Here is a 6076-nt window from a genome sequence, read left to right on the forward strand (position 1 = left end):
ATCTGGGCTCTCTATTCTGTTCCACTGGTCTATGTGTCTGTTTTTGTGCCAGTACCATGCTGCCTTGTGATCACAACTTTGTAATATAGCTTGAAATCAGGCCACGTGATGCCCCCAGCTTGGTTTTTCTTTTTCAACATTTCCTTGGAGATTTGGGGTCTTTCCTGGTTCCACAGAAATTTTAGGATTATTTGTTCCAGCACTTTGAAAAATGCCTATGGTATTTTGATCAGGATGGCATTGAAAGCTTGGATTGCTCTGGGCAGCAAGGACATTTTAACAATGTTTATTCTTCTGATCCATGAGCATGGAATGCTTTTCCATTCTTTTGTGTCTTCTTCAATTTCTTTCATGAGTGTTCTGTAGTTCCTAGAATATAGATCCTTTACCTCTTTTGTTAGGTTTATTCCAAGGTATCTTATGGTTTTGGGTGCTATTGTAAATGGAATCAATTCTCTAATTTCTCTTTCTACAGTTTCCTTGGGTTTGTCCGGTGATGGGTATTAAGGAGAGCACATATTGCATGGAGCTCTGGATGTTATACACAGTAAATCCTGGAACACTACATCAAAAACTAATGACGTGCTGTATGGTGACTAACATAACACAATGAAAAAAAAGTATGTCTCTTAGCCTACTGACCATTCAAGCAAAGTCTTGAAGTTGGAAGAAGAAAAGAGAGAGTGCAATGATCTTTTGCAGAATGGAGCTGCTCACAGGTAGGTCACATACGAACTTAAATGACAAAAAATGGCGGAAGCGTGGTTAGAATAGACACCAAAGCAACAAAAGTATATGCAGGGCTATTCAGAAGAAATAGAGAAGGATATTACACAGCACAGGAAGCCTTTCCATGAACGAAATCAGATTGACTTTAGAGGAAACATGTCACCAAGAGTATACATTTTCCAGAGTTAAAGCCAACTCCAGGAGTGAAGGCTGCAAAAGATACACTTGGGCTTGGGGTTAATGCAGTGGGAAATTGCAAACAGAACCTGTTGTCTGTTTCTCACTCAGAAGGTCCCCTGGTAATGTAAAGGAGTTAGTTAGGCACATGCATTTTCAACGTATACTGAATTCACACATTGCAAGGCTTTCTGGAAAAGGACATTGATGTAGTTTCATAAATTTTCCTTCAAGGACTTCATACCTGGCCATGAAGAATGAGGCTCAAGGAAGGACTTCTGTACTAAAAAACTCAGTTCTTGGCATGGAGTGGGGGGTCCTCACTGTGTTTTCAGCTGTAAAGACCATCTTCCAGCCCACAGTGTTAAGAACTAGGGGGGAAAAAATCCAGGTTTTATATGTATTTTGAAAACAATCACTTCATCTCCCAGAGATAGGAATTATTACCCCCATTTTACAGCTGAGGAAATCAAGGCATTGAGAAGGAAGTCCTTTGCCCAAGATCATTCAGCTAGTGACGGATGGAACGGGAATCAGAGGCCTGATTGTGTGAAATCAAATTGACGTACTTGATCTCTGTGTCCCGATGTCTGTCCCGATGTTCTCTCTCCCTGTGCCCATACCCACTTCCCAGAGATTTAGTGGGTGTTCATTGCTTGTGACAGGAGTGAACTCTTCCAGACGGGGCTGGAATCTCCAGCGTATTTAATGTGTGTTGTGTTTTACTGACTGGATCGCAGACCTCTTGAAAGTATTGCCTCCTGTTTTTGTCCCCCTCTCCCATACTCCAATATATTTTCTTCCGCTTCATTTTTTCCTGTATATTTTAACATGGAATACATGCCTTCACCTAATCAATTGTTTGGTCACGTGACTACACATGCATTGAGGTGTTCTTTTTCGTCAGTGGCTGTTGGGGTTGCCGTGCCTTTGTTCGTTTGAAGGCTGCTGCTGAGCCGGTCAGCTTATATGCACAAGACTGTTGCCAGGAACCGCCGGAAGATTCAGATTCAGGGGCTTCTGCTCAAACGCAGGGGACCAGGTACGAGAACGCTAGCGCACTCTCTAGGACTTTGAAAGCATGTTATTGTAACCCTCGCTTGCTGTGAGGGTTGCTGAGAACTTGAAATTGTACACTGAAAAATTGTGGAATGAATAAATGAACACATAAAATGCTGAATGGCTGAGTGTTTAGAAACTTGAAACACAGAAGGAAACTTTGCTTTTCTTTCTGCCTTCATTCTTGCATGCTGGTGAGAACAGAGGCAGGGGAGAAAGACAGAGGAAAGAGAAATAAAATTATTTTGCACCCAGTGGTTATTAATAATTTTTTACTGATGCATATTGAGGAGTTAAAAAGGAGGATGTATTTTATCCGTTCAGCTGACACTGATCAAGATCTTACTGTGTGTTAAGTTTATACACCTTATAGCACATTAGTCCACTGGTTCTCAAATGTGGCTGCACATTGGAACCCCGAGAAAATTTAACATTATTGACACCTGGCATGCAGCCCCAGGGATTCTTATTTAATTGGTCTGGAGTGTGACACGGACAAAAGGGTTTTCAAAGTTCCTCAGGTGAGTCTAATGTGTAGCTAACTTTGAGAACCTGCATATTACTCCTTTTGTCCAGGGTTGACAAATTTTGTAAAAGGCCAATAGTAAGTATTTTAATTGGCTGAATGGCCATATGGTCTCTGTCGCAGTTACTCAATCTTGCTGTTGTAGCATTAACACAGCCATAGATAATATGCAAGTGAATAAGGGTAGCTGAGCTCCAATAAAATTTTATTTAGGGACCCTGAAATCTGAATGCCATAAAATTTTCACATGTCACAAGATAATATGTCCCCCCCCCCCCCCCCGCACCGCTCAACCATTTGAAAATACAGGTTTCGGGCCATACAGAAAAAAAGGCAACTGGCAGGATTTGGCCATAGTTCACAGACTCCTTTCTTTCTTCTTTATTTCCTTTTATGATTGTATATATTTATTTGCAATCAAATAAGATTGTATATATTTATTTGCAGACAGAACTTGGGGGAGGGGCAGGGTCCCGGCTGAGCAGGGAGCGGGATACAGGGCTCCAGCCCAGGACCCTGGGATCACGACCTGAGCCAAAGGCAGATGCTTAAACAACTGAGCCACCCAGGCGCCCCAGACTCCTGCTTTCACCTCTATAATTCCAAAGCGGCAGATATAACTCTTACTCTAATTTTTACAGTTGAGGAAAGTGAGGCGAGATCTGATGTCTGCTAGTGGTCGGGCCAGGGTTTGGCCATGAAGTTAACCTTCTCTTGAAAGTATCAACATTTATCTGCAAATTACATTTTTGGTTGCATTTGAGATTAGATATGAGGATAAGTGATGTGAGGAAAGCTCTCCTTCCAAGCCCTATCATTTACAAAATAAATTGCCAATAAATTTAAAACTAAAGTAATACCTCGTTTCAATTAAAAAACTTTTTTTTTTTTTTTTTTTTTTTTAATGCTCAGCTCCTTCCTTCCCACATTGTGGGGCAGACTTGGCCTTTTGCGTGTTCGTTGAGGGATTTACTCAATTTAATTGAAATTACAGCTTTTCCTTGTTCCTCATGTACGGCCAAATCAAGCAAATTGTGTTAAAATATTCTGGTCAATTATACATATAAATCTTGCAGAGTTAATGAACATATTTGGTAGATTGTGGAACACACGAGACACTTATCTTACTCTTTAAGATAAAATACCACATCTATATAATGCATTGCTAAGCTTTCTTCTTCCTACACATTTTGCCTAGAATCCCATTTTCCATTAAATAATAATCACTGTAATTAATAGACTGGTTATTTTATCTCCCTAATCTGGTTACAGTAATTTATCAAAGGCGTGTAAAGGAATGCTAGAGAAGCAGTGCACCCGTCTTTTTATAAGAAGGTAAAGAATATAGAATGTAATAATTCTCTAGGGGAACATAGGGAGATGTGAGTTCTTGTAAATCACTGCAGGAAATACATAGAATATTTACCATTGTCTTAAGGCCACTTGATCAGTTTAATTTACACTTCTGCCAGAGATCGTCAGTGATTGCTGGAATGTTGATGGGTGACTTGAATGTTTTCTGCAAATCGTCAGAAAGGCCCTGGGACGGAGAGGCTGAATTCATTCCTGGCCCTGAGTCCTGCATTCCTCAGCACAGACCCGAGGAATGTGCTCCCAGGTGGTGCTGGGGACAGTTTGGAGCTTGGATGGTCTTGAGAGGGGCTTGGAAAACCCTTTACCTCACCTTACATCTCCCGGGAGGATTTGTTACCAACCTCTACTGCCCTTGTGCTCCGCCACTGATGATTTATTCGGGCAAGAGAAAAGGAGAAGGAAGGGGACCCACCGCGTAGGTGACTGGCCTCCCGTGTAAGGTCTGTGGCGGTTCTCCGATTGAGCCGATCTTCCCGACCCCTCTGCGCTCACACCTGTCCTGCTGACCACTAGGACGCTCCCAAGCCTCGGACCAAATACACCACACACTCGGGAACGCCAGCGGCCGAGGCTGGATGGGCGCACAGTTTTAGTGCATCGAGTTTGAAGAGTTTGAAGAATGAACTTTGGAGCCAGTCCAGCCTGGATTCAAATCTCAGTGACGTTCCCCCTGAGCCAACAGCCTGAGAATGTTCCGAAACCTCTGGATCCCTTGGTTCCTCGTGGATAAAATAAGGCTCATAAGCTTGTTGTGAACATGAGGTCAGAAAATGCTTTAGAATTGTACCCGGACTCAGAGGGAGCCCGAGAGAAACGATGTTGATCCTTTCTCTGTCCTCCTCATCTTTCCCCTTCCTCTTTTTCAATAAGACTCTGACTAATGATCAACGTGGGACCAAGATCTGCCCGCCTTTCTCTGCAGCCACGTAGTCCTTTGGAAAGTTCCTCCGGAGGGAGAGGAAAAGAGCAAAGATGAAAAAGAAAAGCCCCAAAGAGAAACAAATTCTGCTTGTGTCCTTATCATCCTCGTCTCTTCTGTGGCTTCTCATTTTTCGCTCTCAGGATAAAGAGCATGAAGTTTTTAGCCACTGCCTTCAGGGCCCCGTGTGGTCTCGTCCCTCCCACAATGCCAGCCTTTTTTTTTTTTTTTTTGTCACCAAGCTCTGCCACTGTTTATGTCTGTGGCTGCACGACAAATTTTCACCAGCTCTGCCGCTTTAAGTCCACACTCATTTCTGATCTCACAGTTCGGGAGATCCACCTTCAGGTATGGCGTGCCTGGCTTCTCTGTTCAGGGTCGCACAAGGCAGAGTCATCTTGTTGGCTAGACTGAGACCTTGCCTGGAGGCTCGGAGGGAAAATCCACTCTCAAAGTTCAGTGGGTTGTGTTGTGTGTTTCTTCTTCCCCTCCCCCAAATTCAGAATCATAGAATGTGACCCAATACCGCAAATTAGACTCAAGCCCAAACCCATTTACTCAGAATGTGACCTTATTTGAACATAGGGTCCTTACAGATGTGATTGCGTTTAAAAAAAAAAAAAAGGTCATAAGGTGAATCTTAATCTTATATGGCTGGTGTCCTTTGTAAAAGGAAGAAATGTTCTCACAGAGAGAGACATGTTAGAGGGAGGAAGATGTGGAGACACAGGGAGGAGACAAAGGCCATTGATGAGCCAAGAATAGAGAACTAGAGCAGAACTGTCCTTCACAGCCTCCAGAAGGAGCCAATCCAGAAGGGCAGTGCCTGCCCATGCCATAATCTTGTATTTCCTGTCTTCTGAAATGGGCAATGTTCAATGTCTATGTTATGGCGTCCCTAGGAAATTAAGATGCAAGCTCATTGCTACTGTGGGCAGTTGTGGGTTTCTTACATGTGTAGGACTGAGCCCCCATTTCCTGGCTGGCTGCCAGCCAGGTCTGATCTCATCTCCATGAGGTCATCCATATCCCTTCAAGACAGAAATGGTGCATGGAATACTGCTCACAATTTGAATCTCTGACTGCCTCTGTCTCTGACTTCTAGGCTCATTGATTAGATCAGATCTGCTTAGATAGTCTTTCTTTCTAAAAGCTAACTGTATTATATAATATAACCTAATCATGGGAACAAAATCCACCATATTCACAGTCTGAGGCATGATGCAGGGTGTGTATACAACGCAGGGATGACGACCTTGGCGCCTTTTAGGATTCTGCCAACTGGGGCCCAA

The 6076-nt window shown here is 43.1% G+C and overlaps 1 long non-coding RNA gene across 1 annotated transcript; it reads left to right on the forward strand.

Annotated features, from left to right (window-relative positions):
• The first annotated feature begins 308 nt into the window (after positions 1 to 308).
• Positions 309 to 5749, forward strand: LOC131811297 (uncharacterized). Its single transcript, XR_009345872.1, has 3 exons — positions 309 to 719; positions 1814 to 1948; positions 3964 to 5749. It is a non-coding gene; the product is annotated as an uncharacterized LOC131811297 (long non-coding RNA).
• Positions 5750 to 6076: the final 327 nt, after the last annotated feature.

This window comes from Mustela lutreola, chromosome 11 (assembly GCF_030435805.1).
Source record: "Mustela lutreola isolate mMusLut2 chromosome 11, mMusLut2.pri, whole genome shotgun sequence".
In the NCBI taxonomy this organism is placed as follows: domain Eukaryota; kingdom Metazoa; phylum Chordata; class Mammalia; order Carnivora; family Mustelidae; genus Mustela; species Mustela lutreola.